Raw genomic sequence first — 27,279 nt, 5'->3', positions numbered from 1 at the left:
AGTTTGCCAACCACTGACACAATGGTGAAAGCCTTTGAGGAGACTGGCTCAAATCCCGGCTGCACCACTTATTAATTAGATGATTAGGTTCCATGATAAACCAATAGCATTTCTGTGGCAGTGACAATGTCTGCAATTCAGAATCCCTTTCACTACTTCCCTGAGCCTTGGAGGAAGGAGAAGTTAGATGAGTCTTATTAGGCTGTTCTGTTTCTTACTTCTTCATCCTAGCCTGTTTAAATTTAGGTGTTAAGGTAGCATTTACAAACACTTCTGAATCCACAAAATCCCTATAAACAAAAATAGTACCATGAATAATGGCAATAAAGGCATTACATGCACCTTAAATTTGTAATAACAGGCTCTGAACTACTTCCATATACTCTGCAGTTCTTAGTAGGAAATTATTTATAAAGTCCTTCTCCCCCATAGTTTTAAGAGATACTTGTAAATTTGCTTGGCAGATACTGTACATACTAAGAGAGTTCCTCTGTACCCTTCTCTGGTCTCAGATATAGAATTGGCTTTAGATGTTTGATTCCTTTTTGACTTTGTGGCTTTTTCTTTGCCCTTCTTTCCCAGCTAGGCATGAAAGAAATAAGGGAAGAAAGGAAGGAAGGAAGAAGGAAAGAAAGAGAGAAAGAGTGATAGAAGAGGAAGAAGGAGGGGAAAAGAAAAGAAAAAAAACCAGAATATCACTCTAGCCCATAGAACACTAAAAATTGAATTTAGGACCTCCTACCTGAGGGTCCAACATTATCCATGGAGCCACTTCCCAGCCCAGACCTCCCAGCTGCGCATTTGACTCTGTGGGTCCTCACACTCTCTTAGTGCACAGCCACACAAGCATCCAGACTCCTCCCAGGACAGTCTCTTACTCACCTACTTTCATTTTACGCTTTCAAAAACTTCTTTATATATATATATATATATGTATATATATATATATATATTTATTTATTCCCTTTTGTTGCCCTTGTTGTTTTTATTGTTGTAGTTATTGATGTTGTCGTTGTTGGATAGGACAGAGAGAAATGGAGATAGGAGGGGAAGACAGAGAGGGGGAGAGAAAGATAGACACCTGCAGACCTGCTTCACTGCCTGTGAAGCGACTCCCCTGCAGGTGGGGAGTCAGGGCTCGAACTGGGATGCTTATGCCGGTCCTTGTGCTTTGTGCCACCTGCACTTAACCCGCTGAGCTACAGCCCGACTCCCATCAAAAACTTCTACTAGGGTGGAGGAAGATACATAAAAGTTATGCAAAGAGACTTTTATGCCTGAGGTTCAGTCCCCCACACCACCATAAACCAGAACTGAGCAGTGCTCTGGCAAAAAGAAAAGGAGAGAAAAAGAAAAAAAAGAAAGAAAGAAAAGAAGGAAAAGCCTATACTCTATTTTCTTAGCTTACCTTTTCTATTGCCTATTACTAACCCACAAAAAAGTAGCCCCAAAGTAGCCCCTGAAGAGCGGGTCCAGTGGAGGAGAAATTTGTTGAGATAGGTCTAAGAATTGTTGACTTCTGGGGCCGGGTACTGGCACACCTGGTTGAGCACACATACTACAATGCACAAGGACCCAGGTTCAAGTACCCAGTCCCCACCTGTAAGGGGAAAGCTTCACAAATGGTGAAGCAGGGGGTCAGGCGTTAGCACAGCGGGTTAAGCGCATGTGGCACAAAGCACAAGGACCCGCATAAGGATCCCAGTTTAAGCCCCGGCTACCCAGGGAGCCTGTGAAACAGGAGTCCCTTCACAGGGGGTGAAGCAGATCTGCAGGTGTCCATCTTTTTCTCCCCCTCTGTCTTCCCCTCTTCTTTAGATTTCTCTCTGTCCTATCCAACAACGAATGACATCATCAACAACAATAATGAAGACAACAAAAGGGGGAAAAATGGCCTCCAGGAGCAGTGGATTCATGGTGCACTGAACCCCAGTAATAATCCTAGAGGCAAAAAAAAATGGTGAAGCAGTGCTGCAGGTCTCTCTGTCTCTCTCCTCTATTTTCCCCTTCCTCTCAATTTCAGACTGTTTCTATCCAATAAATAAATAAAAGATAAAATTAATAATTGTTGACTTCTTACTCAGTCCTGTGTTGCTACCAGGTACACTGAAGTGTTGGTAATGCATCTTCATTTGAATTCCACAAACCAGCGAGTTTATTATGTATAGGTACACAACACACACACACACATACACTTCAGATATATTTCATATGAAGAAACGGAGACTGAAGAAAGTAAGTAAATTGCTCAGGGTAAAAAAGTAAAAGCATCAGTAACAGGATTCGGGCAATATGATTCTAGAATCTCCCCAGTCTTTTGCCCTGTTGAAGTTCCAGGTTGTAAGGGAACATAGGAATCAAGTTTGGCCCTTGTTCGTAAAGACTGACAAAAATCTAGTTAGAGGTAGATGAGATTTATTCACACAATATAAGTCAAAATAAAATCAAAGCCATCGTGCATGGTGTTGGGTTTGGTATCTTTGACGGGTTTCCACTTCTGCAAGATAAATTGTAGGTAGGAGCAACGATCCCAGGGAGTCGGGGATGATGACCAGAGTGAAGAACTTGAAGCACATAGCAGAAAGCTTGCCCTGTGATAAGCGCCCAGTAAATGTTCACTATCACTATTGTAAGGGAGGCAGAGAGGCGAGGGGGAGAATATTGTAGTGTCAGGGTGCATGTATCTAAAAACTCTCCAAGCTCCAGTTTGTGTCGGGGCGCATGCATCTAAACTCTCCAAGCTCCAGTTTGTGTCGGGACCCATGCACCTAAACTCTCCAAGCTCCAGTTTTGCCGGAGCGCATGCAACTAAACTCTCCAAGCTCCAGTTTGTGTCGGGGCGCATGCATCTAAACTCTCCAAGCTCCAGTTTGTGTCGGGACCCATGCACCTAAACTCTCCAAGCTCCAGTTTTGCCGGAGCGCATGCAACTAAACTCTCCAAGCTCCAGTTTGTGTCCAGGCGCATGCATGTAAACTCTCCAAGCCCCAGTTTCCTACTGTGAAAACTAGGAGAAAAACAACTCGAGGAGCAGTTAAGGATGCACCCAAGCCCGGGAAGCAAGGGATCGCGGAGCAGAAAGGGTTAGCAACCAGTTTGGGGGCTAGAGAGGGGCTCGGGCGCCCAGTGGGACTGTCCCCATCCCGCCCCGCCCCGTCCCACCTCCTCCCCTCCCCTCGGGAGGCCCAGGCTGCTCCAGCCGGGAGCAGTTCCGGTGCCAAAACTCTTCCCTCCCCCGCTCCCCCGGAAGTGCTTTTCCAAGATTCGGGCCGGAGAGAGGCCTTGTAGCCACAGCCGCTGAGGCTCGGTCGGCTTCGAGTAGGGGCTCCACCCCGGTTGGGAGCCTGGGGTCCGCGTTCTCCGAGCCGCACCTGCCCCCTCCCAGCGCCCCGGCCGACGGTGAGTGATCGAGGGGAGCCGACTGAGGCGGCCTCGGGCTGCGTCGGGGCTCGCACCCTCGGGCCCGAAGACTCGCTGCCGGCTCCGGGCTGCGGGCTCGGCTGTCGGGCTGCTGGGAGGGCGGCTGTCGGCGGCCGGGGTCGTCGCTCTGCGATCTGGGCGGGAAGGAGCGGCCGGCAGGGCAGGGAGGTGGGCGGGGCGGAGCCGGGGAGGGGGTTCTCGGAGCTGTTGTCGCTGTCGGGACTCGGGGTCAGGGGTGGGCCGGGCCTTGGTCCATCTGACCCCCGAGTCCTGCTCCCCCAGATGTCCACGCTGCCTCCGGGATTGGGTTTCCCGTGTCCGACCCGGAGCTGGGAACCCGGACTTGGGATCCCGTCACTCCAGGTCGCAACTTTTGCGTCCTCTGGGTCTATCCTAGGGGCTGGGTTATGAGCTCGAGGACGCCAGGGATCTTTGCAAGCTTTCCAGGCAGACCCATTTAGGACTTGCCCAGGATCGATTCCTGCTGCGCTTGGGCCCGGCACCAGTGTCTTCCCTCCCTGATCTTCACTTAACTGCAAGGCTTGCTCTGGCTGCTCTTGAAGCCTCCTTTAGAAAACAGCTTTTTTTTTTTTTTTTTTTTACACAGTTCTTTAAGTTCTCTTATTTTCTCGCAGACGTAAAGAGAAGGATGCTATTCTCTAATCTGCACTAGCTAAATCCCTCTTGCTATCTAAAGTCACAGTTGCACAATGAGTTGTCTCTGCTTCCACGAATTGATTGCAGAGGGTTGGAGTAGTCTATATACCTCACGCCCGAAAGTTTCTACACCTTTGCCATCGAAACTGTCATTTTCTTAAACTTCTAGAAAACAGTTGTTATTTCGTAACTCCTGAGAAATTCCATACACTGCAGAGAGGTTCACACAAAACTTTACACATCTCTCAGTGTGTATGTAAAGAAAGTACAAAACTGTTACCTCCAATAACTCGACCATTTTCTAGAGCGCAAGTGAAAGTAGGTATTTTAGAACAGATTTTAGGTAATGAACCTACTGTAACAAGATTTATAGGAGATGGGGGTTTTCCACTTTAGAACTGAGGAGACTGCACAATGGTTATGCAAAAAGGTTTTCTATGTGAGGCTCCTACATTCCAGGTTCAGCCCCCAGCATGACCATATGCCAGAGCTGAGACATCTCCTGGGGGGGGGGGTAGTTTTCCACCTTAATAGTGATTTTCAATCTGCAATCATTATTGCAGATTATGACTATCAGAAGGTGACCATGACTTAGGAAATATATACTGAACTGACAAGGTCAGCGAGCTCCCTGATGCAGAAGAAACTTTATTTCAGGGTTGTTGGTCTTCCCCAGAATAAGGGTAGATGGGCTCAACCTGACGCTGTTAACTGGCTATGGAAGAAGGGCAAACGCTAGAAGAAGAAGAAGAAAGGGTAGATGATTTTTAAAGTCCCTGGGGAAATTGTGGAAGATTAGTTGCAGGACTTTTAGGTTTAGATACAAACTATATTCTTAGCCATTCGAAGTGCTTAATTATTTAGAGCATACTGTTGGAATATTGTAATTAAGAGAATCTGAAAAGAGTGGAGTTAGATGTGATTAAGGGTCTGTATCGTAGGAAAGATGGTTAATGTGCTTTGAAGGGACTATTTCAAGAATTGTAAGAGCAGAAAAGGTAAGTAGAGAAAAATCAGGTATCCTTAGGCATTATAAGGCATTATTCAAGTTAATCCAACATGCATTAAACATTTATATTGTAAATTTTAACACCTTTAAGCCAATTAGACAGATACTAAACACTGTAGTGTTTTACATCAGGATATGTTGTTAAGTAGTCGCTGGGGAGCAAATGAAGATACAACTGTAACAACAGAGATTCCTGTTTTGGCAACAATTTTCTAAAGGTGTGTCATAAATCTTGAAACAGTGGATTGCCTTATTTAGGCACATTAAAATTTCTTTCTAGTTGGAGATGAGTGGTGGTGTGTTGCTTTGCTTGGCTTTAATGGGTGCAAAGGTCAAGTCTTTGGTCTTTTGGAATTTGAAAACTAGAAGGCTATGCAAGATAATTTGCATTAAAATTGGCCACATAAAGAAATAATGTGAATACCTACTACTTGAGTAGAGCTGTAAAAGGGGGCAAAGGGGCTAGCTAGAGTAATGGAAAATGGTGGCGGTATGGTAGCTCAGAGACTTAATTATTGAACACTAGAGTTTATGCTAAGCTGCTTTACATACTTCTTTCTCTGGTTCATAACAATTTATGAGCAGGTCTCTTTCTTAATAAAGAGGACATTGATGCTTTATTAAGTGTCTTGTGAGGACTGCATAACTACCAGGTAGCTGAGCTCTGATTTGAATCCAAATCTCCCCAGTGCCAAAGACTTTATGTTTCTACTACATCACACAACCTAGTCCTAAACTGATAAACTGAGTTCAGCATTGCAAAAGCTAAGACTTCTGAGACACAGATGTCGGGATCAGGAGTAAGCGAATGAAAGCTTTTCAAATCAAGGGGCAGTGGAGTGAGCACAAGTGTGGAACTGGGAAAGTTCATTGTGTACTCAGAAAAATGAGTGGACTTGACTACTTAGAATATATGGTTCGTTTTGGGGGGTAAAGGAGATTAGGTTTGAAATTTAAATTTGGTCTGGATAGTGGAATGTGTCTAAATGCTATTTTTAGGAGTTCAGTATTTGGAGAGTAATGAGAAACTACCCAGGTTTAACAGTATAGTTTGTTGAAAGATTTGTTGTAGAAAACTGACTTTCCATATATTATAAGTACCATGCAAGGGCAGTGAAACCGGGGTGATTTAATAGGTGAGTAGGAGGAAGCAGTGTTGGGGAATGTAACAGTTGAAGATTATACTCATTGGAGTGTAAGTAGGTAGTGGTTGGTGATACTATTAGTAGAAATATGGGCAAGGAGGTATGAGATCAGTTTTGAATATGCTGGGTTTTTTTTTTTGTTGTTGTTGTTGTTTTATGTACTTACCAAACACTGGAAATACCCAGAGGCTTTTGGAAATAAGAGCTTGTAGTTCATGGGAGAAGTCAGTGTAAGCATATTTTAAACATGAGTAGAGAATAAATCAGATCTCTGAGTTGAATCTGTGTTAGCAGATGAAAGAGTCTAAGGAGAGTTTAGATAGGAAGGGGGAAAATCTTATGTTATTGATAGATAACTTCTGTTAAACAGAAGTAAAAAACAATAAATCAGCACTTTTATACAGTGTATGCAAATTTGATAGTCTGTATGCTACCGCCTCTCATTACAGATTCATATGGAATAGAAATACTTTGATACATAAAAAGAAGTACTTTGATGACTGAAAATCCAGTTGGGATATAAATTCTCCTTGCTGTTGTTAGCAAGAGTCCTGTGTTATATTTACTCTGCTTCAGAGAGGATGAACTATTATATTTCACATTCATTTAGTTTAGGGTGTCATGTTTTGGTTACTTAAGAATTGCTTGGTTTCTTTTGGATGTTTTGTTGCCAAGTGATATATGAGGGTTGGAAACAAATCTCTTACACAGTATTTATTTATATGGATGACTTTCAATTTTGGTTTCAGTATCAAGAGCCTCTGAATATTCAAAGATCATATTTATCTGTCACTACTGACTACTGGTGGTGTCTTTCATGGGAAATGTCATTTAATTGCATATTTTCTTCCCGACTGTTTGGTAAATACTTTTGACCAACCAGAAGTTTACACTCTAATGTTCATATTATCCTAGAGGAGTAGAATGATGAGATACTTTTGTTCACTGTATAAAGGGTTTATAAAAAAAAAAAAACTACCTTGGATACCATTTAAGAACTATGGGTTGGGGAGGCAGCTTAATGGTTATGCAAAAAGACTTGGAGGCCTGAGACTGCAAAGCGGAGGGGGGAGTGTTCAATCCTGGCACCATTATGAGCATTTAAAGAGTTTCCTTTGTTTTTCTGTTTATATATGTAAGTGGGGGTGGGGCTGTTTGCTATGTGTAAAAGATAGTAATAGTTTGAAATATGAGATTTAGACTTGTAGCTTTTTGAGGGAAAGTTTATTGTTTTTAGACGGAGTTACCATGGAAGTGTTTGTTTCTTTCTTGAGAAGTAATGCATTCCTTTTGTTTTTACAGAATATGGTTTTTTGTTTGTTTGTTTGTTTTTTTCATTATATCACAGACACTTGGGAATGTCTTAAAAGTCCTGAGTCAGTATTGGAGGCAGAGGGTTTTGTGTGCACTTTGTCTGGACTGCTTGGCTTAGTTGCAGTGAGCCTGGTATTAATGCGGCAAAGGTCAGGAGTTCCATTTAGCTTCAGTCTGAACCAGGGCCAGAGAGTACACCTCTCACTCCTGCCAGCTGTCTTGGAAATTCCTTGGTTGTCATTGGTCACAAAGGTGACTGGATTAGGATTTTTTTTTTTTTTAATACTGGAAGAGTATTAGAGGACAGTTAGCATAATGGTTAGGAACTCATTCTAGAATTAGACCAGTGTCAAAACTTTCGGTCTGCAACCTTTGGAGAGTGGTAAAAGCCCTGCAAGCCTCTAGTTCCTTATTATTAATAGATTAATATTTGGTTTGGGCATGCCCTCTCATTGCTTTCTTTTTCCAGGAGGGAATTAACTGTTTAGATTTGTGTTTCCCAGATGCAGGGCGATGGCGTGGTGTCTGCGACCATTTTCACTTGTCTGAATTGAATGAGAATGAGTTGGCTTTTCATAAAATGAAATCAACTGAATTTAAAAGGATACGATCTTTTTTCTTTTATCATGTTTGGTGCAAGCATGTTCTTCTGAGAAATACTGGTAGTTAGAAATTAATTTCTCTTTAAATGTCTTTGACAGAGTAAAATTTCACAACTCTTTCTAGTCTTTTCAGTTTTATTTATTTATTTAAACCAAATTCGGTTTGCAGTACAGCCTACCCAACTATTCTCCAGGTCATACAAATTCTGCTAGAATACAATCTAATCACCATCATTCAGTTAATCTCATCAAGTTCTACATTAAGGCTTATTGCATATTTCCATGAGTAGTTCAGACTGTTTTCTGTTGACTTGAGACAGGTTGCTCCAAGTTATTTGTTTAAAGCTATGTTTCTCAACCAGAGTCCCAGGAGGAAACTTACCTACTGTGGGGACTCTTGATTAGTCAGCAAGATAAATAACTTGCTATTGACATAGTGAAGTTGCAGAAACTGCCTTTCCCTTTTATCTCTTCTGTAGGAAAGACTGTTGAGGCTAGAATGAGAAAAGCTTCTTATTTAATATAGCGAGTAAAGGTTGTACAGATATCAGTATTCGGTATTCAAAATGCTTTCTAGAGAAAGAATAGTTCAGCACTTTGCATAATGGGTTATGTAAGTGGAGACACAGAAGTCCTCCTGGGACACAAACCAATTATTAGCATAAGTGCTTATTGAAATTATACTCAGTTGCCTCTTTATTCGCTTACAATTTGGTAGAGGGGAGTAGAATTTAAGGTGCAAACCTAGTCTAAATGACTGTTAAATTAAGCCTGAATATTTGTTTCCATGAGGTTTTTTGTTAGGTAATTTAAGAAATTTGGGAGTGCTATAAAAGTACTTAGTATATATTAAATTAAGCTGTTTAAAGTAAAATGTCTAAGTTAAGTTGAAATGGCCAAGATGCTCTCGATATTAAGAATATTATTGTATATGTTTTGTTTATCATTGTTTCTGATAGAAAAATCACATGTACATAGTGGGGTTTGTATTGTTAAATGGGAAACTGGGGAATGTTATGCATGTATAAACTATTGTATTTACTGTTAAATGTAAAATATTAATTCCCCACTAAAGAAATAAATTTAAAAAAAAAGAAAAATCACATGTAATTCATATATTTTAGCAATAAAATTTTTCTTCCAAAGTATAACTAAATTTTAGGGCTGGATGGTGATGCATCCAGTAAAGTATACATGTTACAATGCACAAGGACCTGTGTTAAACACACAGCCCCCACCTCCAGTGGGAAAGCAGTGCTGCAGGTCTCTTTCTCTCTCTCTTAAGCCAGAGCACTACTTAGAGCACTGCTCTGCTCTGGTTTATGGTGGTACAGGCGACTGAACCTGGGACTTTGGAGCCTCAGGCAGGAGGGTCTCCTTACCTTAACCATTATGTTATCTACTCCTGTTCTCTTATTCTCTCTTTCTTCCCCCTTCAATTTCTGTCTGTATCCAACAAATAAGTAGCATATTAAAAAAAAAAAACTTTCTTGGTCCCTATAGGGTATTATTTTTAAAGTTCATATGAATTTTGTATGTTGCAATTTTATAATGTTGTCAACTCAAGCTGATGTCACCAAGAATGGATGATGTGTTCATCCTGTGAAATTCTGTATCCCTTTATCATGGCTTTTCTGACAGTTCAGAAGCATTGGGTAAGCTGTATAATTTTTAGCACATTAAAAAAAAAAAAATCCCAGGGAGTTGGGCGGTAGCACAGCGGGTTAAGGGTACGTGGCGCAAAGCGCAAGGACCGGAATAAGAATCCCGGTTCGAGCCCCCAGTTCCCCACCTGCAGGGGAATCCCTTCCCAGGCGGTGAAGCAGGTCTGCAGGTGTCTAGCTTTCTCTCCTCCTCTCTGTCTTCCCCTCCTCTCTCCATTTCTCTCTGTCCTATCCAACAACGACAACAACAATAACTACAACAATAAAACAACAAGGGCAACAAAAGGGAATAAATAAATAAAATTAAAAAATAAATAAAATGAAAAGAAATAATTTTACTGTAGGAGTCTGGTAGGAGAGGTGCTCAGTGGTAGAGCACCTGCCTTACATTCACGCTGTTGACTGGCTACGGAAGAAGGGCAAACGCTAGAAGAAGTGCCTGTGCTAAGAATTTGCTCCTCCTGGAGGCCATTTTTTCCATTTTTGTTGCCCTTGTTACTATTGTTGTTGTTGTTGAATAGGACAGAGAAAAATCGGAGAGGTGGGGGAGGCTCAGAGAGGGCGAGAAAAATAGACAGCTGCAGACCTGCTTCACCGCTTGTTTAGCTTCCTCCCTGGAGGTGGGGAGCCAGGGACTCAAACCTGGATCCTTGTGCTGGTCCTTGTGCTTTGTGCCATGTGTGCATAACCCATTGCTATCCCTCAAGCCCCCAAGATTCTTTTTTTTTCTCTTTTTAAAGATTTTATTTATTAATGAGAAGGATAGGAGGAGAGAGAGAACCAGACATCACTCGGGTACATGTGCTGCCAAGGATTGAACTCAGGACCTCATGCTTGGGAGTCAGTGCTTTATCCACCACGCCACCTCCTGGACCACTCTTTTTTATTAGTTGTAGTGATCTTTTAAGTCACTAGATAGACTGCAAACTTAGGACATGATTTGTGTTTTGTTTGCTTTTACATTGCTAGTACCTTGGACTGTTAATGAAAATATGTCATTTAACATATAGCCATGAATTACTGTCTGACTTATAAGATAGTGCTTTTCATATAATTGCTTTATTCATGTATTTTATACTTATGTGTAAATGTAAATATAAATATGTATGTATGTTTGTATGGAAGGATTTTTTGATGCCCTAGCTAAAATTTTGTACATCAGAAAGTTGATGGATTTGTATTGAACAAAGAAAATTGGACTCTTTTGAAAGTATTAGGTGATAAATTTAGGGTAAATTTTTTTTAATGTCAGTACAGTTCTGTTTCTAGTTATTGCAAAATCTTAAACTTCAGGTGCCTTTGGAAGCAACTGAAGGTTTTCCTAAGGTAACCTTTTCCAGTTACCTTTTTCAGGATCTGGTTGGTTAATGTATTCTGACCTGGTAAGTTGGTAGAAACTGGACCATACCTAAATTCACCCATTTCTTCCCCTTTTTTTTCCCTCAATCTTCTTCCTGTTCTCGGTCAAAGTGGGTCATTGAATCTTGGCTGAAGCATGAATTTATTTATAACTATTTATTTATTTTACCAGAGCACTGCTCAGCTCTGGCTTACGGTGGTGCACGGGATTGAACCTGGGACTTTGGAGCCGCAGGCATGAGAGTCTCTTTGTATAATTATTCTGCTATCTACCCCTACCCAAGCATGAATTTATTTATTGAATTATTGATTGAGTAAATAGTTACTGGGAGCCTATTAGGTGTCAAGAACCATGCTACTGTAGCATTGAAGTTAAAATTGAAGTGGGAAATGGTGAATTTAGATATATGTGGCTGCTGACATGGGATACAAGTCAGAGGCGATGAATTATTATATTCTTTGTATTAGTCATTTATATACTTAAACTGGATATATAAGAAAATGTTATATTTGTTAAGACTTTTTTTTTTTTTTTTTTTTGACGAGGGAGAAAATTCCAAGGGTTCTTGCTTAGTGGATTACTTAAGTATAGGGTTTGAGATTATGAACTATTCAGTTAAGTATATTCTGAAAACTGATGGGTGTATTTAAATTGAAGACTTTTATTAAGTTCTGACCTAAGCCATCTGCCCCCTGTGGAGTTAGTGATTATCAGTCGGTAGTAATGCCTTGGAATTTATATTGTAGTGCTTATCTTAGATTTCCTTCTTTCCACCCCCTTAAAAAAGTTTAATATTGTATATTTATTTTGTTATGTTCTGAGCTAGTGCCTTGCAAAATATTGTAAAAATAGTATGATCCTATAAATTCTTCATGCAGCTTTTCCCAGTGGTGATCTCTTACATAGCTGTAATATATTTGAAAGCCAGGAAATTGATATTGGTGCTTTACTGTTAATGAGACTGTAGACTTTATGCAGATTTTGCCATTTAGAAATATATGAAAAAGAGAAGGCAAGAAGAGCACAATGCAGTACTGGTGATAAGAGTCTAGAACCTCAGGCATGGGAGTTTGAGGCTTTACCAGTTGAACCACTTCTAGCCAGATTTTTACCACTTCTCACACCTCCATTTCTCTGTGTATAGTTCTGTGCAGTTTTATCTAATGTAATTTTTTTTTTTGCCTCCAGGGTTATTGCTGGGGCTCAATGCCTGCACCATGAATCCACTGCTCCTGGAGGCCATTTTCCCCCCCCTTTTGTTGCCCTTGTTGTTGTAGCCTTGTTGTGGTTATTGTTGTTGATGTCTTTGTTGTTGGATAGGACAGAGAGAAATCGAGAGAGGAGGGGAAGACAGAAAGGGGGCAAGAAAGACAGACACCTGCAGACCTGCTTCACTGCCTGTGAAGCGACTCCCCTGCAGGTGGGGAGCCAGGGGCTCAAACCAGGATCCTTACGCAGGTCCTTGTGCTTTGCGCCAAGTGCGCTTAACCCGCTGCGTTACTGCTCAACCCCCTTCGTATAACTACTTCCCCAATCAAGATATAAAACTGTTGCATCACCACAGAACTCTCTAGTGCAACATTTTTGTATTCACAGCCTCCTAATCACTTATTTGATCAATTGGAGGAAATTATAGGGATGAAATTATACAATATGTAATTAAAATTTATTTATTTATTCCCTTTTTGTTGCCTTTGTTGTTTTATTGTTATACTTATTATTGTTGTCGTTGTTGTCGGATAGGACAGAAATAGAGGGCTGTACTACTGCCCGACTCCCAATATGTAACCTTTTGAGCTGCATTTTTTGTTTTACTAAGGAGTACATATATACCTGTAGATACCTCTAAACTCAGCGCACTCACCATAAAAGTTCATGTGTCGGGATTCAGGTGGTAGCAGAGGGTTAAGCGAAGGACCTGCGTAAGGATCCTGGTTCCAACCCCTGGCTCCCCACCTGCAGGGGAGTCGCCTCACAAGTGGTGATGCAGATATGCAGGTGTCTATCTTTCTCTCTCTCTCTGTCTTCCCCTCCTCTCTCCATTTCTCTCTGTCCTGTCCAACAACGACGACATCAATAACAACAACAATAATAACTACCACAGTAAACCAACAAGGGCACCAAAAAGGAATAAATATTTTTTTAAAAAAGTTCACATATCATCAGATACTAAAAATATAATTTGTTTCAATTCTTCTTTTCTTAAATAGACATACCAGTCTTTATTTTATTTTAATGAGAGAGATACAGAGAGAGACCAGAGCACTGCTCGGGTCTGGTGTATGGTGGTGCCAGGGATTGAATCTGAGACTTTGAAGCCTCAGGCATGAAAGCTCTTTGCATAACTGTTATTCTTATCTCCCCCCAACCTGTTTCAATTCTAAAAGTAAAATAGCATTGTAAGAAGGTTAGGCAATCGAAAGACATGTTTTGTATCTGCTACTTAAGGGGGGAGTTTTTAACACAGTCTTTTCCTTAGGATGTTTTATATCACATTATATCCTATATTCAGTTCTGTTTATTGCTTTTATTACTTTTATTTTATTATTTTAGCTGGAGCACTGCTCAGCTCTGGTTTATGGTGATGCTAGGGATTGAATCTGGAACCTTCGGTGCCTCAGACAGTAAAGTGTTTTTGCATAACCACCATGCTATCTCCCCAGCCCTGTTCCTTTTAAGAACTTTATGTTGTCCACTTTCTATCCTACCTAATTTTTTTGCTTTTATGAGAATTGTTGAAGGCGGCCCAGGAGAGGGTATAGTGACTAGAGTGCTGGATTTGCAAATGTGATGTCCCAAGTTCAATCCCCAGCATTGCATGAGCCAGAGTGATGTTCGACCTGAACATTTTAGAGTGTGCTTTTGCTTTTAAGTAAACTGGAAAAACTTATTTATTTATTCATTCCCTTGTTGTTTTATTGTTGTAGTTATTGTTGTTGTTATTGATGTTGTTGGATAGGACAGAGAGAAATGGAGAGAGGAGGGGAAGACAGAGAGGGTAGAGAAAGATAGACACCTGCAGACCTGCTTCACCACCTGGGAAGGGACTCCCCTGCAAGGTGGGGAGCCGGGGGCTCGAACTGAAATCTTTACACTGGACCTTGTGCTTTGCGCCACCTGCACTAAACCCACTGCACTATGGAAAAACTTTTTAATATCTGCACCAGTGTTCAGTAATTCTGAGCAAGAGTTTGAACCACCAAATCTTTCCCTTTACCTTCCCTCTAGATTGTTATCTACATGATTGCCAGTTTTCATTACTTCTCTCTGGCCATTACCATTATCTCCTAGTTACTTTCCTCAACCTGAAGTCTTGACCTTGCCCCCTGCCCCGTCTCCCTGTGCTGGTTTCACATGAGCAGCTTGTTCATTTTTCTTAGGTTCTTGTCAGCTTTAAGTGCTGGGCTATGTGACAGGCTCATCCATTACCTTGATGTTCGTAGCTATAATTGTGTGAACTATTTTCTTGGGCTCTCAGGAGTTTCAGATTTCTCTTTTGATGGCCACCACAGAAGTTGCTATGGCTAATGTATGCAATATGTATAATGTACATAAATTAAAAAAATAAAAACCCTGAATTGGGGGCTAGGCAGTGGTGCACCCGATCAAGCACACCCATAATCATGCACAAGGGTTCAAGCCTCCACTCCTTACCTGCAGGGGTAGACACTTCACAAGTGGTGCAGCAGTGCTGCAGGCATCTCTCTCTCTTTCTCACTCTCTCTCTCTTTAAGAATTTATTTATGGTGGTCTAGGAGGTGGTGAAGTAGATAAAGCATTGGACTCTCAAGCATGAGGTCCTGAGTTCAATCCCCGGCAGCACATGTACCGGAGTAATATCTGGTTCTTTCTCTCCTCCTGTCTTTCTCATGAATAAATAAATAAAATATTTTGAAAAAGAATTTATTTATGGGTGCTGGGTGGTAGCGCAACAGTTAAGTGCGCATGGCGTAAAGTGCAAGGACAAGTGTAAGGATCCCGGTTCGAGTCCCCAGCTCCCCACCTGCAGTGGGGTCACTTTACAAGCGGTGAAGCAGGTCTGCAGGTGTCTATCTTTCTCTCCTTCTCTCTGTCTTCACTTCCTCTCGATTTCTCTCTGTCCTATCCACCAACAACAACAGCTATGACAACAATAGCAGCAACAACAAGGGCAACAAAAGGGGGGAAAATGGCCTCCAGGAGCAGTGGATTCATAGTGCAGGCAACGAGCCCCAGCAATAAGTCTGTAGGCAAAAAATATATAAATAAATAAAATTTATTTATTCATAAGAAATATAGGTGGGAGTCGGGCGGTAGCGCAGCAGGATAAGCATATGTGGCACAAAGCGCAAGGACCACAGTAAGGATCCCAGTTCAAGCCCCTGGCTCCCCACCTGCAGGGAGTCGCTTCACAAGCGGTGGAGCAGGTCTGCAGGTGTCTATCTTTCTCTCCCCCTCTGTCTTCCCCTCCTCTCTCCAATTCTCTCTGTCCTATCCAACAACAACATCAACAACAATAACTACAACAACAATAAAAAAAAACAAGGGTAACAAAATGAACTCGACAGTGTGTCTGTTCATGTTCTAGGACCAAGATGTCAGGCTACAAAATTAACATTGAAAAGTCAGTGGCATTCCTCTATGCAAACACTAAGTTAGAAGAAGAAGAAATCCAGAAATCAATTCCTTTTACTGCAGCAACAAAAAACAATAAACTATCTAGGAATAAAGCTAACCAACGAAGTGAAAGACTTGTTTACTGAAAATTATGAGGCACTACTCAAGGAATTAGAAAAAGATACAAAGAAGTGGAAGATATTCCATATTCATGGGTTGGTAGAATTAACATCATCAAAAAGAATATACTACCCAGAGCCATATACAAATTTAATGCTATTTCCATCAAGATCCCAAGCACATTTCTAGGAGAATAGAAAAAAATGCTACAAATGTTTATCTGGAACCAGAAAAGACCTAGAATTGCCAAAACAATCTTGAAAAAAAAGAGCAGAACTGGAGGCATCACACTCCCAGATCTCAAATTGTATTATAGGGCCATTGTCATCAAAACTGCTTGGTACTGGAACCTGAATAGACACACTGTCCAGTGGAATAGAATTGAAAGCCCAGAAGTAAGCCCCCACACCTATGGACATCTAATTTTTGACAAAGATACCCAGACTATTCAATGGGGAGAGCAGAGTCTCTTCAACAAATGATGTTGGAAAAAATGCTTTGAAACATGCAGAAGAATGAAACTGAAACACTATATTTCACCAAATACAAAAGTAAATTCCAAGTGGATCAAGGACTTGGATGTCAGACCACAAACTATCAGATACTTAGAGGAAAATATTGGCAGAACCCTTTTCTGTATAATTTTTAAAAATTTTTTTTATTTAAGAAAGGAGACATTAACAAAACCATAAAATAAGAGGGGTACAATTCTGCACAATTCCCATAACCTGATCTCCATATCCCATCCCCTCCCCTGATAGCCTTCCCATTCTCTTATCTCTCTGGGAGTATGGATCCAGGGTCATTGTGGGTTGCTGACGGTGGAAGGTCTGGCTTCTGTAATTGCTTCCCCGCTGAACATGGGCGTTGACTTGGTCGATCCATACTCCCAGTCTGTCTCTCTCTTTCCCTAGTAGGGTGGGGCTCTGAGGAAGTGGAGCTCCAGTACACATTGATGGGGTCGTCTGTCCAGGGAAGTCTGGTCAGCATCTCGCTGGCATCCGGAACCTGGTGGCTGAAAAGAGAGTTAACATACAAAGCCAAATTGTTGAACAATCATGGACCTAAAGACTGGAATAGTGCAGATGAAGTGTTGGGGGTATTCCCTGCATGTTCTTGTGTACTTCTGCTTTCAGGTATATATTTTTCCCCTAGTTTATGGGCACGGGTGAACCTATGCTCTATCTCAGGGGACCTGGACTATATCTATATTTTCATAGCAGCACAATTCATAATAGCTAAAACCTGGAAGGAACCCAGGTGCCCAACAGCAGATGAGTGGCTGAGAAAGCTGTGGTACATATACACAATGGAATACTATGCAGCTGTTAAGAACAATGAGCCCACCTTATCTGACCCATCTTGGACAGAGCTAGAAGGAATTATTAAGTCAGCTAAGTCAGAAAGATAAAGATGAGTGTGGGATGTCCCCACTCATCAACAGAAGTTGAGAAAGAAGAACAGAAAGGGAAACTAAAAGCAGGATCTGATTAAATCGAGAGCAGGGCACCAATGTAAAAACACTGTGGTGAAGGGGAGGGTGGCCATTGGGCTTCTCGGCACGGTGGATGGTGGGGGGGCGGGGGTGGGTGGTAGGGATGGGACACAGTCTTTTGGTTGTGGGAGTGGTGTTTATGTACAATCCTATTAAAGTGTAAACATTATATAAACCACTATTTAATTAATATGAGAGGCGAAAAACTGATGATATGTCTAGAACTTCTTAAAACACAGACTGAGTCTTTTTAATACATAGGCTGTCTTTGATATGTTCTCTCCCAAAAGCCTAGACCAGGGAGAACAGAAGCAACCGCGACAACACATTTGTATACAAGATGCTGGGTACTATACCCCAAACCCTATCAAAGGGACTTTCCAAAGTTAACCCTATCACCAAATAATGTGATGATAACAATAATTATCCATTGTCTTCTTGAACCCTAAGACAACAGGAACCTCATATTTCCACTATAGAGCCTATATTTCCCCCAGTCCTGGAACCTTAGGGTGGGGCCCACTTTTCTGCATGCTGCTCTCAATTCAAATCAAATAATATTGCATCTGCGGATCGCAACCTAATCAACACCAGTGCCACCCCAGCATGCTTCACTTCAGACTGTGACCAGAGACTTCAGGTGTGGAATGACAACCCTTCAGCTTCATCACTCGGGTGAGACCTTTCCTTTCATAATATTCTCTAATTCCATTCCAGGTGTTCCACTCCCCAATAAAGTCCCCAAACCTAGATATAGTCCAGGTCCCTTGAGATAGAGCATAGGTTCTGTATAAATTTTAAAGACGTCTTCAATGAAATGAATCCAGTTACAAAGAAGTGTAAGGCAAGCATAAACCTATGGGTCTACATCAAATTAAAAAGCATCTGCACAGCTAAAGAAACCAACAGACCCCTCATAGAATGGGAGAAGATCTTTATATGCCATACATCAGATGAGACGAATAACCAGAATATATAAAGAACTTACAAATCTCAACATCAAGAAAACAAATAACGTCATCCAAAAATGGGGGGAAAATATGGACAGAATATTCACCACGGAAGAGATCCAAAAGGCTGAGAAACACATGAAAAAATGCTCCAAGTCTCTGATAGTCAGAGAAATGCAAATCAAGACAACAATGAGATACCACTTCACTCCTGTGAGAATGTCATACATCAGAAAAGGTAACAGCAGCAAATGCTGGAGAGGGTGTGGGAACCCTCCTGCACTGCTGGTGGGAATGTCAATTGGTCCAACCTCTGTGGAGAATAGTCTGGAGAACTCTCAGAAGGCTAGAAATGGACCTACCCTATGAACCTACAATTCCTCTCCTGGGGATATACCCTAAGGAACCCAACACATCCATCCAGAAAGATCTGTGTACACATATGTCTTAGCAGCACAATTTGTAATAGCCAAAACCTGGAAGCAACCCAGGTGTCCAACAACAGATGAGTGGCTTAAGAAAGTTGTGGAATACTACCCAGCTATAAGAAATGTGACTTCATTGTTTTCAGCCGATCTTGGATGGACCTTGAAATATTCATGTTAAGTGAAATAAGTCAGAAACAGAAGGATGAATATGGGATGATCTCACTCTCAGGCCGAAGTTGAAAAACAAGATCAGAAAAGAAAACACAAGTAGAACCTGAACTGGAATTGGCATATTACACCGAAGTAAAAGATGTTGGGTTAGGTGTGAGGGGAGAATACAGGTCCAAGAAGGATGACAGAGGACCTAGTGGGGATTGTATTGTTATATGGAAAACTGAGAAATTTTATACATGTGCACACTATTGTGTTTACTGTCAAATGTAAAACATTAATTTCCCAATAAAGAAATATAAAAAAAAAGATTCCTTTCGGGGCAAGTGTCTACCGGTCAACCTGTGTTGATCATTCGAGGAATATTCAATAGAGGGATTAGAGAAGCTTGTTTTGATAAGTTAATAGAGTTCTGTTAAGACATTCTACTGAATTAGTATTCTTATCCCATTTTATAGATGAGAAAACTCGTGCTTTAGAAAGTTAACAACGCCAGTAAAACAACTCACTTAGTGATAGGCCCTTACTCTCTCTCTCTCCCTGCATTCTGTCTATCTTAAAGTAAGGAAGTCCGAGGTCTGCAGGTAAAAGTGATGAAGTCTTAGGATTTGTACATGATATATACTATAGGTTCAGATGTAGCATACCATCTTACTTAGTGAGTAGATGTGGTATGCCGTTCAGGTCAGCTGACAGAGTGATAAGGTCTTTAGGTTTTATTTGGGCTAGTGTTCTTATAAGTGTTCCCACATTTTGGATATTTAGTTTCACTCTGATCAATAGTTTGTTTCTTTAAAAAAAAAAATAAAATAAATATGGTGGCTTGGTGGTAGTGCAGCAGGGTTAAGCGCACATGGTGCAAAGTGCAAGGACCAGCATTAGGATCCTGGTTCAAGCCCCCGCCTCCCCACCTGTAGGGGGATCTCTTCACGGGCGGTGAAGCAGGTCTGCAGGTGTCTTTCTCTCCCCCTCTCTGTCTTCCCCTCCTTTCTCCATTTTTCTCTGTTGTATTCTATTGTATGCTTTACATTGGGTAGTTCTCCCCCGCCAAGAGAATTGGATCAGTCCAGTTAGTTTCGCGGGCCGCTTGGCCCCGCCCCTAGGAACCCCGCCTGAGTTAGAGAGTTCCACAGTTGGAGAGTTCCAGGGTTCCAGAGTTCAAGAGTTGGAGAGTTCGGGAGTTGCAGAGTTGGAGAGAAGTGCCGGAGTTCGAGAGTAAGAGAGAGTTGGAGAGTTCCAGAGTAAGAGAGAGTGCTTGCGCCACTGCAAAGAGACAGCAGAGTTCTGTTTGGTGATTAGTTTGGTTTAGTTTATGAATCGTTGTTCTTGAATAAAGAAATACAGCTTCCCTGCCCAGCCGTGTGTCTGGTCGTCTCTGTTACCCGCCCGTGAAGCTAGCCCGGCCAGCTGGAGCCTCCGAAATTTTAACAACAAATGGCGCCCAACGTGGGGCTGATCTCTCAGATAAGTAAAGACAATTTGGCTACCTATGCACTATGGCCTTCTCTTCTGCTTGTGAAGAGATCTCCAAAGGCCTCTGCTCTTTCTTCATGAGACTGTTTTGCTGTTTCTTGAACATTTATCTCTGACCACTCTGTGGTTTCCACTCGTTCGGGCGAACTCAGAACAGCCAGCGGGAATAGCCAGTGGGTGGGAGGCGAGGCGCAGAGCTGCTGATTCCACCTGGTTAAACAGCCAGCCAGCCGGCTGCGCCCAGACAACCCCGCGCACCGCGCCCGCAGCCCTGCAGCCCCGCAGCCTGTGGAGGCAAGACGGTCAACTGCGGCATTCCCTTCGGACAGGGAACCAGGAAGAGGGCTGTGGGAACGAAGGTGTTGAATATACAGTGGTTGGGTTCGAGAACAGAGCATAGAGGCGATTTGAATCAAGAGAGGGGAAAGTGGGTTGTCATTTTCTAACCCCCCCCCCCCATTGGATAGGCAGAGAGAAAGCAATAGGGTAAGGGGATATATATATAGCATTGCTTCACCTCTGTGAAGCTTTCCCCCTGCAGGTAGGTAGTAGGGGCTTGAACTTGGGTACTTGTGCAAGGTAACCTGTGCACTCAACCACAGCTCGACCTCACCCCCAACCTCAGGTTTTGATGTGATTATAATTCATATTGACTGAATATACAATGGCATTCCTGTAGTAAATGACTTACTAGTATACATAAAATAATAAAGTGAAAGTTGTCAATGACATTCTTCTACTTTTTCTTTGGAAATGTTTAGATATGTGAACTTCATATGTTAATTATGAGACACTTTATATCTTACTGGTTACTTTTTTAAAAAAATATTTTACTTATTTATTAATTTATTTATATATGAGAAAGATAGGAGAGAGAGAGAGAGAGAAAGAACCAGATATCACTTTGGTACATGTGCTGGGGATTGAACTCGGGACCTCATGCTTGAGAATCCAATGCTTTATCCACTGTGCCACCTCCTGGACCACTATCTTACTGGTTTCTTTTTTTAAATTTTTAAAAAAATATTTATTTATTTATTTCCTTTTTGTTGCTCTTGTTTTTATTATTGCTGTAGTTATTATTGTTGTTGTTATTGATGTCGTCATTGTTGGACAGAACAGAGAGAAATGGAGAGAGGAGGAGAAGACAGAGAGGGGAGAGAAAGATAGACACCTGCAGACCTGCTTCACCGCCTGTGAAGTGACTCCCCTGTCGGTGGGGAGCTGGGGGATCGAACCGGGATCCTCACGCCTGTTCTTGCGCTTTGCACTAAGTGTGCTTAACCTGCTGCACTACCGCCCAACTCCCTGTTTACTTATTTTTAAGGTTTATTTACTGGTGATAGAGCCAGAGCATCATCACTCTGGTATATGTTGCCATAGCTCGAACCCAGGATCTCTGCCAAATGCACCACCACATGGCCCCTGAAACCCAGGATCTCATGTTTGTAAGCCCAGCACTTGATCCACAACACCACCTCCTTGGTAGCTGAATATTAGATTTTTTTTTTCTCCAGTCTTCTCTCCAGTGCTGGGTACCTGCACTATAAATCTACTGCTCCTGGAGCCCATCTTTTTTCCATTGTTGTTGCTGTTGTTTGTTGGACAGGACAGAAAGAAATTGAGAGGGGGGAGAGCAAGATAAGCCATCTGCAGTCCTGCCTCACCGCTTGTGAAGTGAACCCCTGCAAGTGGGGAGCTGGGGGCTCGAACTGGGATCCTTGCATGGGTCCTGGCCTTTTGCATTATGAGCGCTATCACCTGGCCCCCTGAACATTAGGGTGTTTTTTTTTTTTTTATTTTGTTTTTGCCTCCAGGATTATTGCTGGGGTTTGGTGCCTGCACCATGAATCCAAAGCTCCTGAATGCTGTTCTTTTACCCTTTTATTGCTCTGGTTGTTTTATCGTTGTTGTGGTTATTATTATTGTTGTTATCGATGTCGTTGTTAAGCCACGTGCGCTTAACCCGCTGTACCACCGGCCAACCCCTGAATATTAGTTTTTTAAAAAAAATTTAAATATTTATTTTCCCTTTTGTTGCCCTTGTTTTTTGTTGTTGTAGTTATTTTCGTTGTTATTGATGTTGTCGTTGTTGGATAGGACAGAGAGAAATGGAGAGAGGAGGGGAAGAGAGAGACGGGGAGAGAAAGACACCTGCAGACCTGCTTCACCGCTTGTGAAGCGAATCCCCTGCAGGTGGGGAGCCGGGGGCTGGAACCGGGATCCTTACACCAGCCCTTGTGTTTTGCACCACGAATATTAGTTTTTTTAAGGTGCCTTTTTCAAATACCAAGTTGACTGTATATTGTTTTCTACGAGGTTTATTTTATTTTAATTATGTGGTTGCAAGCATGGACCTCTCATGTTGCACAAGTTACTGGCATTTACTTGCTTCCTTTGTTAAAAAAAAGTGTATTGTTTTTATTACTAGTAGTCACTGTAATTTTACTTAGGTGGTTCATCTTTTATAAATGAATTATTTTAAATGGATTTTGGCTAGGGGCTGGGGACAGGGGAATTGAGGAATTTTTAAAAGGAGAGAGTTTGGAATTAGGGGCCTGTTTTTTCCAGTAAGTCATATAAAAGTGATTGGTTTAATAAGTCAGGAAAATAAAACTGTAGTGTGTAGGGTGGGGGTAGATAGCATAATGGTTATGCAAACAGACTCTCATGTCTGGAGGCTCCAAAGTCCCAGGTTCAATCCCCTGCACAACCATAAGCCCGAGCTGAGCAGTGCTCTAGTAAAACAAACAAACAAACAAAAAAAACCTGTAGTATTGCATATATTTGAACCACCCTTTGTAACACTCCTGGAAAATCCTTCATCCTGTTGCATTCTTGTGTTGTGGAGCTTGATTTACTTAAAATCTAGGTGTGTGGGGTAACTTCCACTACTGGGGTAAGAATGGAGGCGTGGGAAGGATTGATGCCAGAGGAGCAGACCACCTAGAGCAAAGAGTGAAGTTAGAAGTAAAAAATGAGATAGATAAACCACTGGCGGCAGTTTACTCTGTCCAGTTACTTGTTGCTACTCTGCAGAACTGGGACCAAGATGGAAACAGAGAAATGGGACAGATGGGGTTTTCCCTCTTAATTTTCTTTCTTACTAGACCCATTCAGTGGAGCCTGATAACCCTGAATTCAAGGAAATGTTGATGTGGTGGAGCCAGATAAATGTGATGGAGGGGGATGAAAAGTGAAAATGCCTGTAATTGCCAGGTGGGTTCATACAGTCTGGAAAGAGGGATAGGGGATGGAAAAGAAGATTCCTAGTGATAAGACAAAGAACCATTTATATGGTAAGCATTTATGATTTAGTCTCTGAATTTTTGTTTGTTTGTTTGAGACGAGTGGATGGGCAGTGTTGTAAAGGCATTTTAAGGATTGTTTTTGGGGAGACGACAGTGGCATGTTGCTTCCATATGAAATTCTTTTTAAGGGCTAACTAATCATTCTTCCTTGTAGTGAAAATATATACAAAAGCCCTGACAGAATGTTCTATTATTTCCCACTTGGTTTAAAGGTATGTGGTACTGGTCTCACTCGAAGTGGTGGCAATAGTTCTCTTTCTGTTCAGTTTTATAGTGGAGCAAAACAAAATTGACTATACAGTCGTTGTCCTTCAAACATTTCTAAATTTCTCAGTCTATTTATGAGCATCAACAAACACTTTGTGCCTACTTCTGCCATGGATTGAATGTGTCTATTTTCCTTTACTTTTGCTTGAAACTAGTAATGAAATTCCTGAGGTTTTGAGAGGAATAGTATTGGCAAGCTTAGTTTTGAAACTAAAGGCAAATTAAGATACCAAGCAAAACAGAAGGAGACTATTACTTTAGAAAGTGATCTTAAAACTGCTGACATTTGCAAACCCAGTGTCTTATATTTATACAAGCTCTAGATAGGAACTGCTATTTTTCTAAAATTGTTGGTTTAAAATAATTGTTACATTTGTGCACTTTAAAAGTTGCTTCTAACACACTTTGGGTGTGCTTGAGCTCAGCCTTTTCAGCACAGTGTTCAGACATTTGGGCATCAGCCCTTTTGGTCTTATTTCTGTCTCAGCCATTTAAAATAATTAAGATGGATTGTAGATGTCAGAAATTTGATAAGCTTCCATTAAAATCTAATGTGGTTTAGAGATTGCTTTAAATGGCCTTTGAACCTGTTAAAATGTGCTACCATCATCTGAATTATGACATTTAGCTGAGTATTGATAAAATGACAAATAATAGCACTTGTCATTAATGCTTATGTCTTAAATGTACTGCTTCATTGCTTTTGGAAGTGTTAGTTTCACTGGCTCTATAGGGCTATGCTAATTACAACAGTGTCTTTCCCTAATTGAACCTATTTAACTCTAACTTAAATTAAAAAAAAAAAAAAGATTTATAGGGTGCATCTGGTAGGGCATACACAAGACCATGCACAAGGATTCAGGTTCAAATCCCTGGCCTTTATATACAGTGGGGAAACTTCATGAGCAGTGAAACATTGCTGCAAGTCTTTCTCTCTTTCCCTCCTTCTCTCTTCTGTCCCCTTTCCCTCTCAATTTCTCTGTCTCTAAAAATAAATAAGTAAAGTTTATTTATCAGTGGGAGAAGAGAGATAGATAGGGAGAACATTACTCTGGGCACATACAATGCTAGAAATTGAACTCGAGTCCTCCTGCTTGAGGGTGCAGTGCACGAGAGCCACCTTCCAGGTTGCTTAATTCTAACTTTCACCTGCATTCTGCTAGTGTTTATTTGTGACGACCTCAGTTCTCTATGTGAACTTCATCTAGAAGCCCATAAACTTTTCTGAGTGTCTATTGTTTTCAGTCTATTTGTTTATTTATTTTCATTTGTTGTTAGTCATCATGTGCTTTCTAAAAGTTTCTCCAGGGCAAGGGACACTTGACCACACACTGGCATCCTGGTTTGTGCCCCTGGCATCCCATGGGAGCACCATGCATGGGGAAGTTCCACAAGTGGTGGAGTGGTCTCTCTCTTCCTCTTTCTTCTTTTATGTCATTATGTAATATTGAGAAATAAGGTCATCTAGGAATGCTGGAGTCACACAGGTGCAAAAAGCACTGGTGGCAATAAATAATAACATAAGTAATAAAAATAAATGAATAGATAAGTAAATAAATCCCCAGGCCGAGATTTATACTTTCTTGTATTCTTCAATAATTCTCCACAATGCACCACAGTAAGTGCTTTCTTGTGCTGGGTATATATTTGCCACTTAACAGATATTTACCCAATGTATACTTTGTGCTAGAGATTGAGGACACACACAAGTCCAGTGAGGTAAGGACTGCCTTCTAATTACATAGACTTTGAAAGAAAATACAGAAAATAAATCAACTAAACTACCATGTGTCATTTATATTTTGAACTTATCCTGAAGAGGGTCAAAGCTCTATACTTCTGATAGAGTAGGTTTTTGTACTTTGAAGAGTGGAAACTAATATTTGTAGTGTTTAGAAGCTTCTTTGATCAGTTTGTTCTCCTAAATCCTTCAACATAAGCACAGTATCCACTTTATAAATTGGGAAACTGTCTTAGGAAGAGTTACAGTTTATTGAAGGTCATTTAGTTAATAAATTCTAGCTTTTTCTTTTATCCCTGGCTTTCTTACTGAGTACTGTTGTCATTTTGGGCCAAATAATTGGTTGTTGGAGACTGTCCTATGCATTGTAGCAGGTGAGCAGCTTCCTGGCTCTCCCCAGACCAGGATGAAGGTCAGACAAGGGGGCATGGAAGGCACACAACTTGAGGAGCCATTCTCGGGGTCTTCTAAATGCTGGTCTTGCATTTGCTTTGAGAATTTCATTTCACTCTTTACCAGCAGCCTGTTGCTTCTAGACTTTGATCCAGTGTGTCCTGATAGTGATCTGAGGACCAAATCCCTCGTGCATGTAGCTGTTCTTGGGAGCTAAAGAGCAGCAATGAGCAGATTTTTGGCATTTTTTCCGTCTCACTCATCCCAGAACACATACCCTTGAGCAAAAGTGACTAATAAGAAAAGGTATTTATGTGGCAGGGAGGTGGTTCAGTGGGTAGAATGCCTGCCTCACAGGTATGAGGCCCGGGTTTGAGCTGCACATTGCATGTGAGAGATCCTGGCGCAGTGGCCCTCATAAAATAAACAAACAGTGGTCCGGGAGGTGCCACATTGACAAAGCTTTGAACTCTCAAGCATGAGGTCCCGAGTTTGATCCCCGGCAGCACATATGCCAGAGTGATGTCTGGTTCTTTCTTTGTCCTCCTGTCTTTCTCATAAATAAATAAAATCTTTAAAACAAACAAACCTTTTTAAATGGCCTTTATAAACAGTAAGTAAATGCCTTTTCAGTACTACAGAGCTTAGAACTTGTAGGGGAATCTGTTTTCCAGGAAAAAAAATGAAAGTATTTGCTTCCAATGGATGAAATCTGAACAAATCATTTAAATATAAGCTCTTTTTCTTTCTTTCTTTTTGGTGCCTGGTGAGCATAACATTTTCCCTTTAGTACTGATCTTATATTATTAACATTTCTGTTCATATTTTTTTCATGTCTGTACTTCAGTATGTCTTTATTATATGAATATATTCATGTTACCTCTTGACTAGGTTGTTTGAGTAGCTTTCTATAATTATTTGTTTATTTATTTATTTTTATTACCAGAGCACTGCTCAGCTCCTGCTTATGGTGGTGTGGGGGATTGAACCTGGGATTTTTGGAGCCTCAGGCATGAACGAGGCTCTTTTGCATAACCATTATGCTATCTACCCCTGCACTGAGTAGTTTTCTAGAATGCATTCTTTTAAAAAAACAAGTATGTAGTAAAAATTTGAGTTTTAAGCATATTATGAAATAGTACCTAGCAGAATTATAAATAGTA

The 27,279-nt window shown here is 41.2% G+C and overlaps 1 protein-coding gene across 2 annotated transcripts in view; it reads left to right on the top strand.

The window, feature by feature from the left end:
• The first annotated feature begins 3,246 nt into the window (after positions 1–3,246).
• The window catches only part of FRS2 (fibroblast growth factor receptor substrate 2), a 108,780-nt gene continuing 84,747 nt past the window's right edge, over positions 3,247–27,279 (top strand). Inside the window, exon 1 of one of the 2 annotated variants that reach the window (XM_060194956.1) lies at positions 3,247–3,399. The gene's annotated coding sequence lies outside the window, so the exon portion shown is untranslated. The remainder of the gene's footprint in view (positions 3,400–27,279) is intronic. The other variant, XM_060194958.1, reaches the window with a different exon arrangement.

The sequence above is a fragment of the Erinaceus europaeus genome, chromosome 7 (assembly GCF_950295315.1).
Source record: "Erinaceus europaeus chromosome 7, mEriEur2.1, whole genome shotgun sequence".
In the NCBI taxonomy this organism is placed as follows: Eukaryota; Metazoa; Chordata; class Mammalia; order Eulipotyphla; family Erinaceidae; genus Erinaceus; species Erinaceus europaeus.
Note: the sequence above shows the minus strand (reverse complement) of the source record. Positions and strands in the feature narration are given on the sequence as shown.